Source organism: Eptatretus burgeri, chromosome 4, assembly GCF_056783735.1.
Source record: "Eptatretus burgeri isolate ZD-2024b chromosome 4, Ebu_testis_v1, whole genome shotgun sequence".
Lineage (NCBI taxonomy): Eukaryota > Metazoa > Chordata > Myxini > Myxiniformes > Myxinidae > Eptatretus > Eptatretus burgeri.
The window spans coordinates 78,494,330-78,507,106 of record NC_140964.1 but is presented as its reverse complement, the minus strand read 5'-3'; the positions used below and the strand labels follow the sequence as shown (position 1 = coordinate 78,507,106).

The window sequence follows — 12,777 nt, the reverse complement described above, 5'->3', positions numbered from 1 at the left end:
CATGATGAGACCAATAACATCACAATTACGATTAAAACATTCCACAGGAGGAGTCACACCGATGGTGAAGAATTCTTCTTCATCTGAGAAGGTGTTGCGGAGAAAAAAAAAAGTTCTGTGCAGACAAACAAAGAAACGAACAAACAGACAGACATATAAATGGACCCAAATGCAATAACCCGTTGTTCGGCGAGGGTACCGACATCATTTTCTTTGAAATGGCATTTTCCTTCTTCCTTGGAAATTGGCCATCGAGTGATGACGTACCCATTACGTGCTTCAGGTACGTCAGACTTCAGTCTGGTCTTACATCAGAAATGTTCACAACCAGCTTGTCTGTTGGACCATTGGAAAGCCACAGATCTTGTGACAAATTCGCATGAGGAGATGGATTTCAACTTCCGTGCCAAGACACTTGGACTCAAACACTCGTGACGGTCTTCACCGCAGTTGTCATTTGACAGACTGATGACGAACAAAGGAGAGGCACCACGAGGAGATGATGAAAGATTGAAAGAGAAACAACTAACATTTGGTATCATGTTGATGAAAATCTCGAGACCCCATTGAATTGTTGCTTCAAATAACCGAATTGACAACAGCAGAATTATTTTGAAAAAAATTCACCCAATTACGAGTTGTTGATGACAAAATGTGAAGGAGACCAGAAAGAAAATGGAGTTGTTGGGAGTTGAACCCAGGGCCTCATACATCCAAAGCATGTGCTCAACTGCTGAGGACGAAGTCACATTTGCTCTATGGCAAGGATACGGCGGCCATACTCCCTCTGAATTGACAGAAACGTGCGGCGGCCGCAGAGTTTCTGCGGTGGCCTCAGGGTGGCTCTACGCCATTTGGCTATCTTTTACAGGCCGTAGGGGTTGCCGTGGAATTATAACGCGGAGTTATAACTTTTTTCATTTCTACGTTCGCCGTAGCAATTCGACATGCCGTAGTTGTGACGTAGTTGTGTTCCACGTCGACCGTACGTATGGCGTACGGTGGGCTTGCGTTATTCGTGCGGCTTCCGTAATCTTTTATCAATGAAAAATGAATTTTGCCCTAAAAACCAAATACATTTTAAAAAACCGAACACAACAAAGCGTTCATGTTTGTTCACATGTGTCTCCCCCACCTGTTCGACGCACATCTTTGCGCTTTGTTGATTCAGTTCGTCGGTGGAAGTCCTCGTGAAAGCATCTCTCGTGTGTCGATCGCTACTTTCCTCGTGTTTTCACCTTGATTTGTGCTGTTTTTATTTTTTTTAACTCATCTTGTGTTTTAATTAACAACAAAAAAGCAATCCGATCACGTGGTGTGACGGAATGACGAGCAAGGATTTAATTTCACAGAAAAACCGGTTGTAATTTGGAATATCCATGATGACCTCAGCCCGATGCGTTTGATGAAAGTGATTGTGGGTCTGGGGGCATCATGTTTGATGAGCTGCCCTGGGGGCAGCGCTCGCAGAGTGCGCGAGCGATCAGAACCCAGGCCGGAGCTCAAGCCTGTGTGAACCTTTGGATGTGGTGATTGTACCAGTTTACATACAATACACCACCACCGAAGGTTATTTACTCATCTTATTAACCTCCGCCACCGAAGATCAGAGGTTACTGTTTTCACCCCTTTCTGTTTCTTTGTTTGTTTGTTTGTGAACAGTATTACGGAAAAACTCCTCGAGGAATTTCGACGAAACTTGGTGGGGGGATTAGTTATGGTCCAAGGATCATGCATTTAGATTTTGGACCTGGTCTAAAATCCAATATGGCCGCTATGGCAGCCATTTTGAAAAAATATTTGAATTTTTTTTTTTTGCATTTCTACATGATTAAAGTGATTTCCAACCTCCCCCCACCCCCCCCCCCCAATAAAAAAATTGTTCGAGAGAAAAAAAAATTTGCAACTTTTTTTTCAACAAAATTTCGATTTTTTGATTCGATTCGATAAAACATTTCTATATGTTTTAAGTGATTTCCAACAAAAAACATGCCAAAATTATAATTGCGGCTGATTTTGGAACTTCAGGTGAATATACCCACGTAAAATCAATTTCTGTCTCAAGGAATCTAGTTTTTACGAATGAATTGAGTATGTAAAAGTTAAAAGTAAAAGGGAAATTTGCAATCTATAACTCTGTGAACACTGTTGACGTCAAATTGAATGAATAGGATATCAGGTTCACTTGAATGACCGAGCAGTATTGGCGGCGGAGGTTTTGCACTCCACCGAGTGCTCCCCCTCGAGTTTTACCTTAAACATGGGGAATTTCAGTTGAAAGTGTCTTGAAAGTGAGTTTTCTTGGGGTCCAGGAACATTAATTCACTCCATTCTTTCTTATTGGGAAAATAGTTTGGGAATTGAACTTTTTGCAATCCGAACAGCCTCCTGGAACGAATTCAATTCGGATTATGGGGGCACCACATACTGGTATATTCCGAACTGTTATATTTTTATTTCAGGAAAAAAAGAACTGGTATATATACCCACTCGTTACCATCCGTCTGGCCGCACGTTCGCCTTAGGGCCCCCTGCGGTCGCCTTGCGGGCACCTTGAGGCAACCTTGAACATTATATGGCCGTAACAAGGACGCCCTAAGGTAACCATGCGACATCACATCAAAGACCGTACGGCACCACCACGTTTTCGGTTTCCACAATTTATGAATACGCCGTGCGGCGACCCAAAAAATAAAAATATATGTGACTGCTACATTGTGTGACCGTGGAAATACTGCGGCCGCCGTATAATTGCAAGTGACCGAAGATTTTGGAGACCCCACGGCCGCCGTGGCAAATGTGAGTTAGGCCAAAGCTACATCCCCTCTGTATCATTAATTTTGTCACGTGCAGTGAAACTGTAATCTGCATACAATGCAGAGCCAAAATATTGAAATGACTGAAATGAGATATCACAGCTCTCCGTCCAACAACATGCACTGTTATTTCATCTTTTCCCAACATTTTCTGTGAAAATAAAAAAACAGAGAAATAAGTGTTATCTTTTATTAAAAAAAAAAGAATTCTTGTCTTTTCATTTCATCATATCAGTTAAAATCGTTTTCATTTCTCCTGCTCATGAGATTCGAATCATCTTCCATGATGGGCAAAACATGATCTTGAGCAATGACATCACTTACACTTTGATATTATTCTTGAGCGTTTTTCCTGCTCACAAATTTTCTCAAATGAGGATTGTGAGATACATCTTGTTTGAGTCCAGTATTTATTTTCCCTCCAAGAGTCACGGAGCAATTCTCACCTTTTCACGATGCATTTGCCATATCGCAGTCAGACACAAACTAAAGATTGACAATACGCATCATGAAAAATATGGTGCCTTGACAATCACGTATTTAACGACGTCAATTACATTAAAATGGCATATTCCTTCCAACTTCCACATCGGCCATCAATTGATGACGTACCCATCATTTGCTTCAGGCCGGTGCTGATCTGACATCAGAAATGTTCACAACGAGCTGCTCTGTTTTTCCATTGGAAATGCACAAATGTCATGACAAATTGGCCTGATATGAGGAGTGGGATTTCAACTTCCGTACCAAGATGTTTACAATCGAACACTCGTGCCGATTTAAAGCGCAGTTCTCACATTGCAGATTGATGACGAACAAAGGAGACGCACCACGAGGAGATGAGAAAAGATTGAAAGAGCATCAATTAAAATTTGTTGTCATGTTGAGGGAAATCTCGAGAACCCATTGAATTGTTGATTAAAATAACTTCAATGACAAAAGCAGAATTACTTCAAAAAGATTCCCCCAATGACGAGTTGTTGAGGACAAAACTGTGAAGAAGACCAAAAAGAAAATGGAAATGCAGGCAGTTGAAACCAGGACCTCCTACGTCCACAGCCGATGCTCTACCTTGGAGCTAATCTACTCTTTTGAATAAATTTTGTTATGTGCAGCAAAACTGCAATCTGCATATGATACAGAGCGAAAATATGGACTTGACCAAAAGGAGGGACCGCAGCTTTCTGAACAACAACACGAACTGTTACGACAACATTTGCCACCATTTTCTGGGTAAAAAATATAACAGTAAAATAAGTAAAATCTTTCAGAAACAAGAATTCTTGTCTTTTTATGTTATCATCTCAGTGAAAATGTTTTCTTTTTTCCTGCTCATCAGATTGGATGATCTTCCATGATGTGCAAAATATGATTTTGAACAATGACATCAACAACAATTTTTACGATATATTCTTGAGCCTCTTTCCTGAACAAAAAAATCTCCAGAAATAAACAATTTTGTCAAATGAGGGCCGGGAGAAACATCTTGTTTTCGTCCAGTATTTATGTTCCCTTCAAGAGTAACGGAGCATTTCTCACATTTTCACGTGCATCTGTCATATCGCAGTTCGACACAAGCAAAATATTGATAATACGCATCATGAAAAATATGTTGCCTTTGCAATAACGTTTTTAACGATGTCAATTACATAGAATGGCATTTTCCTTCCAACTTTGACATCGGCAATTGAGTGATGACATAACCTTGATTTCCTTCAGGCTGGTGCTGGTCCGTTGGACCATTGGAAATCCCCAGATCTTGTGACATATTCGACTGAGGAGTTGGATTTCAACTTCCGTGCCAAGACACTTGGACTCAAACACTCGTGACGGTCTTCAACATAGTTGTCATTTGACAGACTGATGACGAACAAAGGAGACGCACCACCAGGAGATGATGAAAGATTGAAAGAGAAACAACTAACATTTGGTATCATGTTGATGAAAATCTCGAGACCCCATTGAATTGTTGCTTCAAATAACCGAATTGACAACAGCAGAATAATTTTGAAAAAAATTCACCCAATGACGAGTTGACGATAAAATGTGAAGAAGACCACAAAGAAAATGGAGATGCTGGGAGTTGAACTCAGGGCCTCATACATGCAAAGCATGTGCTCTACCTCTGAGCTACATCCCCTCTGTTGCATGAATTTTATCACGTGCAGTAAAACTGCAATCTGCATTTGATGCAGAGCCAAAATATTGAGCTGCCTGAAATGAGATATCGCAGCTTTCGTCCAACAACATGCACTGTTGTTTCATCTTTTCGAAACATTTTTTGCGAAAATAAAAAAACAGAGAAATAAGTATGATCTTTTATAAAAAAAAAAAAAAGAATTCTTATCTTTTCATTTTATCATATCAGTGAAAATGTTTTCATTTTTCCTGCTCATGAGATGAGAATGATCTTCCATGATGGGCAAAACATGATCTTGAGCAATGACATCACTTACACTTTTATATTATTCGTGAGCGTTTTTCCTGCTCACAAATTTTCCAGAAATAAACGATTTTCTCAAATGAGGACTGTGAGATACATCTTATTTGAGTCCAGTATTTATATTCCCTCCAAGAGTCACGGAGCAATTCTCACATTTTCACGATGCATTTGTCATTTTGCAATTCGACACAAATTAAATATTGAAAATACGCATCACGAAAAATATAGTGTCTTTACAATCCCGTATTTAAACGACGTCAATTACATTAAAATGGCATATTCCTTCTGACTTTGACATCGGCCATCGATTGATGACGTACCAATCATTTGCTTCAGTCCGGTGCTGGTCTTACATCAGAAATGTTCACAACCAGCTGCTCCGTTTTTCCATTGGAAATGAACAAATCTCATGATAAATTGGCCTGAGGAGTGGGATTTCAACGACTGTGCCAAGACGTTTGGAATCAAACACTCGTGTCGATCCAAAGCGAAGTTCTCATCTCGCAGATTGATGAAGAACAAAGGATACACACCACGAGAGGATGACAAAAGGTTGAAAGAGAAACAACTCGCATTTGGTGCCATGTTGATGAAAATCTCAAGAACCCATTGAATTTTGCTTCAAATAACCGAATTGACAACAGCAGAATTATTTTGAAAAAAATTCACCCAATGACGAGTTGTTGATGACAAAATGTGAAGGAGACCACAAAGAAAATGGAGATGCTGGGAGTTGAACCCAGGGCCTCATACATGCAAAGCATGTGCTCTACCTCTGAGCTCCATCCCCTCTGTTGCATGAATTTTATCACGTGCAGTGAAACTGCAATCTGCATTTGATGCAGAGCCAAAATATTGTGCTGTCTGAAATGAGATATCGCAGCTTTCTGTCCAACAACATGCACTTTAAGTTCATCTTTTCCCAACATTTTCTGAGAAAATAAAAAAAAAACATTGAAATAGGAAGTATTATCTTTTATAAAAGAAAAATTCTTGTCTTTTCATTTTATCATATCAGTGAAAATGTTTTCATTTTTCCTGCTCATGAGATGAGAATGATCTTCCATGATGGGCAAAACATGATCTTGAGCAATGACCTCACTTACACTTTTATATTATTCTTGAACGTTTTTCCTGCACACAAATTTTCCAGAAATAAACGATTTTCTCAAATGAGGACTGTGAGATACATCTTGTTTGAGTCCAGTATTTGTATTCCCTTCAAGAGTCACGAGCAATCGGCTGTGAAACAAAAAAGTGCACAAGAACAACAACATGAGTAAGACTTAGAGATCCTCCATGAGGATCTAATAACTCGGAAGAATTTCCAAAATCGGACATGGTTACTGCCTGTGCGTAGGCTTTCAACATATACATCGCAAATTTCACGAAGATCCGATGAAAACTCTGGGTTGTGAAACAAAAAAATGTCAAAAAATAGGAATGATGTCAAAAAAATTGATATGACATCACAGTGATGTATCCTATGTGCGGTAATTCATCTCTGCTAATGCCCTGTTCGAGTCCCGCAAACAGAATTCAAAAAGCTTGCCTAGTTTCGAAGATAATTTCTTCGGCGATTTCCATTAGTGGAGATACTTTGACATCACAACTTTTTTTCGAGGAAGAATTCTCAAAATCGGAGATGGTTACTGTCTGCGCAGGGTATTTTTACATATATATGCCAAGTTTCAGGAAGTTTCGATGAAAACTGTAGGCTGTGAAACAAAAAAGTCCACAAGAACAACAACATGAGTAAGACTGAGAGATCCTCCACGAGAATCTAAAAATCAAAAAAAAAACAAGATCAAAAAAAAGTTTTTCTGGCGACCAGACCATGTGTCCAATCAAGTTGAAATTTAAAACATCGATTCAGCATCCCAACTCGATCATGATGGTGAAGTTTCACGTCGATTGATAAAGCGGTTTCAGAGACAACAAAATTTAATATTTCTCTTAAATCCAAGATGGCTGCCAAACCATAATACGGATCAATTATTCTTTTAAAAAAACATGCACACCCAAGGCTTGGGGGACATTTTTGTGAAGTTTACTCTCGATCTAAATTATTGTTTGAGAGAAGAATTTTTTTTTTATAAGTTTTTGGGTAAATACAATATTTCTGCCAAACCAAGTGACCTGTGATGTCAAATGTGTGAAACTTTTGTTCCTCATGGATAAGCGATCATGCTTGTAAAGTTTTACCTCAATCTTTTCAGCCACATCAGAGAAGGAGATTTTTGAAGGTATAAAAAAAACAAGAATAATGCGGCTGCTGAATCACCGATTTTATCATCAATGATTTTCTGTGGACCATTTTATCCCGAGATGACACACAAAAACTTTCATCCTGATCAAATGTAGCGTTCTACATCTGCAATTATGACATCATAAAGAAGGCACCAGTGACAAAATAAAAAAAATCTCACTTATTCCCAATGAGGAATGCTTGCCAGGTGACAAGTTTCAACTTTTTTCCTTGGTGCAGTTTCAGAGAAACAGAGGTCCAATATTTTTACATTTTTCCAACCTGGCTGCCACATGATGTGACCAATAACATCACAATTACGATTAAAACATTCCACAGGAGGAGTCACACAGATGGTGAAGAATTCTTCTTCATCCGAGAAGGTGTTGCGGAGAAAAAAACAAAAGTTCTGTGCAGACAAACAAAGAAACGAACAAACAGACAGACAAATAAATGGACCCAAATGCAATAACCCATTGTTCGGCGAGGGAACCGACATCATATTCTTTGAAATGGCATTTTCCTTCTTCCTTGGAAATTGGCCATCGAGTGATGACGTACCCATTACGTGCTTCAGGTACGTCAGACTTCAGTCTGGTCTTACATCAGAAATGTTCACAACCAGCTTGTCTGTTGGACCATTGGAAAGCCACAGATCTTGTGACAAATTCGCATGAGGAGATGGATTTCAACTTCCGTGCCAAGACACTTGGAATCAAACTCTCGTGACGGTCTTCACCGCAGTTGTGATTTGACAGACTGATGACGAACAAAGGAGACGCACCACAAGGAGATGATGAAAGATTGAAAGAGAAACAACTAACATTTGGTATCATGATGAAAATCTCGAGACCCCATTGAATTGTTGCTTCAAATCACCGAATTGACAACAGCAGAATTATTTTGAAAAAAATTCACCCAATTACGAGTTGTTGATGACAAAATGTGAAGGAGACCAGAAAGAAAATGGAGTTGCTGGGAGTTGAAGTCACATTTGCTCTACAGCAAGGAAACGGCGGCCATATGCCCTCTAAATTGACAGAAACGTGTGGCGGCCGCAGAGTTTCTGCGGTGGCCTCAGGGTGGCCCTACGCCATTTGGCTATCTTTTACAGGCCGTAGGGGTTGCCGTGGAATTATAACGCGGAGTTATAACTTTTTTCATTTCTACGTTCGCCGTAGCAATTCGACATGCGTAGTTGTGACGTAGTTGTGTTCCACGTCGACCGTACGTAGGGCGTACGGTGGGCTTGCGTTATTCGTGCGGCTGCCGTAAGCTTTTATCAATGAAAAATGAATTTTGCCCTAAAAACCAAATACATTTTAAAAAACCGAACACAACGAAGCGTTCATGTTTGTTCACGTGTCTCCCCCACCTGTTCGACGCACATCTTTGCGCTTTGTTGATTCAGTTCGTCGGTGGAAGTCCTCGTGAAAGCATCTCTCGTGTGTCGATCGCTACTTTCCTCGTGTTTTCACCTTGATTTGTGCTGTTTTTTTTTTTTTTTTTACTTATCTTGTGTTTTAATTAACAACAAAAAAGCAATCCGATCACGTGGTGTGACAGAATGTCGAGCAAGGATTAAATTTCACAGAAAAACCGGTTGTAATTTGGAATATCCATGATGACCTCAGCCCGATGCGTTTGATGAAAGTGATTGTGGGTCTGGGGGCATCATGTTTGATGAGCTGCCCTGGGGGCAGCGCTCGCAGAGTGCGCGAGCGATCGGAACCCAGGCCGGAGCTCAAGCCTGTGTGAACCTTTGGATGTGGTGATTGTACCAGTTTACATACAATACACCGCCACCCAAGGTCATTTACTCATCTTATTAACCTCCGCCACCGAAGATCAGAGGTTACTGTTTTCACCCCTTTCTGTTTCTTTGTTTGTTTGTTTGTGAACAGTATTACGGAAAAACTACTGGATGGATTTCGACGAAACTTGGTGGGGGGATTAGGTATGGTCCAAGGATCATGCATTTATATTTTGGACCTGGTCCAATATCCAATATGGCCGCTATGGCAGCCATTTTGAAAAAATATTTGATTTTTTTTTTTTTGCATTTCTACATGATTAAAGTGATTTCCAACCTCCCCCCACCCCCCCCCCCCAAAAAAAAAAAATTGTTAGAGAGAAAAAAAAAATTTGCATCTTTTTTTTCAACAAAATTTCGATTTTTTTTTGCATTTCTACATGTTTTAAGTGATTTCCAACAAAAAGCATGCCAAAATTATAATTGCGGCTGATTTTGGAACTTCAGGGAAATATACCCACGTAAAATCAATTTCTGTCTCAAGGAATCTAGTTATGACGAATGAATTGAGTATGTAAAAGTTAAAAGTAAAAGGGAAATTTGCAATCTATAACCCTGTGAACACTGTTGACGTCAAATTGAATGAATAGGATATCATGTTCACTTGAATGACCGAGCAGTATTGGCGGCGGAGGTTTTGCACTCTGCCGAGTGCTCCCCCTCGAGTTTTACCTTAAACATGGGGAATTTCAGTTGAAAGTGTCTTGAAAGTGGGTTTTCTTGGGGTCCAGGAACATTAATTCACTCCATTCTTTCTTATTGGGAAAATAGTTTGGGAATTGAACTTTTTGCAATCCGAACAGCCTCCTGGAACGAATTCAATTCGGATTATGGGGGCACCATACACTGGTATATTCCGAACTGTTATATTTTTATTTCAGTAAAAAAAGAACTGGTATATATACCCACTCGGTACCATCCGTCTGGCCGCACGTTCGCCTTAGGGCCCCCTGCGGTCGCCTTGCGGGTACCTTGAGGCAACCTTGAACATTATATGGCCGCCACAAGGACGCCCTAAGGTAACCATGCGACATCAAATCAAAGACCGTACGGCACCACCACGTTTTCGGTTTCCACAATTTATGAATACGCCGTGCGGCGGCCCAAAAAATAAAAATATATGTGACTGCGACATTGTGTGACCGTGGAAATACTGCGGCCGCCGTATAATTGCAGGTGACCGAAGATTTTGGAGACCCCACGGCCGCCGTGGCAAATGTGAGTTCGGCCAAAGCTACATCCCCTCTGTATCATTAATTTTGTCACGTGCAGTGAAACTGTAATCTGCATACAATGCAGAGCCAAAATATTGAAATGACTGAAATGAGATATCACAGCTCTCCGTCCAACAACATGCAATGTTATTTCATCTTTTCCCAACATTTTCTGTGAAAATAAAAAAACAGAGAAATAAGTGTTATCTTTTATTAAAAAAAAAGAATTCTTGTCTTTTCATTTTATCATATCAGTGAAAATCGTTTTCATTTCTCCTGCTCATGAGATTCGAATCATCTTCCATGATGGGCAAAACATGATCTTGAGCAAAAGACATCACTTACACTTTGATATTATTCTTGAGCGTTTTTCCTGCTCACAAATTTTCTCAAATGAGGATTGTGAGATACATCTTGTTTGAGTCCAGTATTTATTTTCCCTCCAAGAGTCACGGAGCAATTCTCACCTTTTCACGATGCATTTGCCATATCGCAGTCAGACACAAACTAAAGATTGACAATACGCATCATGAAAAATATGGTGCCTTGACAATCACGTATTTAACGACGTCAATTACATTAAAATGGCATATTCCTTCCAACTTCCACATCGGCCATCGATTGATGACGTACCCATCATTTGCTTCAGGCCGGTGCTGATCTGACATCAGAAATGTTCAGAACGAGCTGCTCTGTTTTTCCATTGGAAATGCACAAATGTCATGACAAATTGGCCTGATATGAGGAGTGGGATTTCAACTTCCGTACCAAGATGTTTGCAATCGAACACTCGTGCCGATCTAAAGCGCAGTTGTCACATTGCAGATTGATGACGAACAAAGGAGACGCACCACGAGGAGATGAGAAAAGATTGAAAGAGCATCAATTAAAATTTGTTGTCATGTTGAGGGAAATCTCGAGAACCCATTGAATTGTTGATTAAAATAACTTCAATGACAAAAGCAGAATTACTTCAAAAAGATTCCCCCAATGACGAGTTGTTGAGGACAAAACTGTGAAGAAGACCAAAAAGAAAATGGAAATGCAGGCAGTTGAAACCAGGACCTCCTACGTCCACAGCCGATGCTCCACCTTGGAGCTAATCTACTCTTTTGAATAAATTTTGTTTTGTGCAGCAAAACTGCAATCTGCATATGATACAGAGCGAAAATATTGACTTGACCAAAAGGAGGGACCGCAGCTTTCTGAACAACAACACGAACTGTTACGACAACATTTGCCACCATTTTCTGGGAAAAAAAATATAACAGTAAAATAAGTAAAAGCTTTCAGAAACAAGAATTCTTGTCTTTTCATGTTATCATCTCAGTGAAAATGTTTTCTTTTTTCCTGCTCATCAGAACGGATGATCTTCCATGATGTGCAAAATATGATTTTGAACAATGACATCAACAACAATTTTTACGATATATTCTTGAGCCTCTTTCCTGAACAAAAAAATCTCCAGAAATAAACAATTTTGTCAAATGAGGGCCGGGAGAAACATCTTGTTTTCGTCCAGTATTTATGTTCCCTTCAAGAGTAACGGAGCATTTCTCACATTTTCACGTGCACCTGTCATATCGCAGTTCGACACAAGCAAAATATTGAAAATACGCATCATGAAAAATATGTTGCCTTTGCAATAACGTTTTTAACGATGTCAATTACATAGAATGGCATTTTCCTTCCAACTTTGACATCGGCAATTGAGTGATGACATAACCTTGATGTCCTTCAGGCTGGTGCTGGTCCGTTGGACCATTGGAAATCCCCAGATCTTGTGACATATTCGACTGAGGAGTTGGATTTCAACTTCCGTGCCAAGACACTTGGACTCAAACACTCGTGACGGTCTTCAACACAGTTGTCATTTGACAGACTGATGACGAACAAAGGAGACGCACCACGAGGAGATGATGAAAGATTGAAAGAGAAACAACTAACATTTGGAATCATGTTGATGAAAATCTCGAGACCCCATTGAATTGTTGCTTCAAATAACCGAATTGACAACAGCAGAATAATTTTGAAAAAAATTCACCCAATGACGAGTTGACGACAAAATGTGAAGGAGACCACAAAGAAAATGGAGATGCTGGGAGTTGAACCCAGGGCCTCATACATGCAAAGCATGTGCTCTACCTCTGAGCTACATCCCCTCTCTCAAATGAATTTTATCACGTGCAGTAAAACTGCAATCTGCATTTGATGCAGAGCCAAAATATTGAGCTGCCTGAAAT

The 12,777-nt window shown here is 39.9% G+C and overlaps 3 non-coding genes across 3 annotated transcripts; all 3 read right to left on the bottom strand.

The window, feature by feature from the left end:
• Positions 1-4,884: 4,884 nt before the first annotated feature.
• On the bottom strand, positions 4,885-4,956 carry TRNAA-UGC (transfer RNA alanine (anticodon UGC)). The gene has a single exon. It is a non-coding gene; the product is annotated as a tRNA-Ala (tRNA).
• Positions 4,957-5,977: 1,021 nt separating this feature from the next.
• Positions 5,978-6,049, bottom strand: TRNAA-UGC (transfer RNA alanine (anticodon UGC)). Its single transcript has one exon. It is a non-coding gene; the product is annotated as a tRNA-Ala (tRNA).
• Positions 6,050-12,624: 6,575 nt separating this feature from the next.
• On the bottom strand, positions 12,625-12,696 carry TRNAA-UGC (transfer RNA alanine (anticodon UGC)). Its single transcript has one exon. It is a non-coding gene; the product is annotated as a tRNA-Ala (tRNA).
• Between the last annotated feature and the right edge of the window lie 81 nt (positions 12,697-12,777).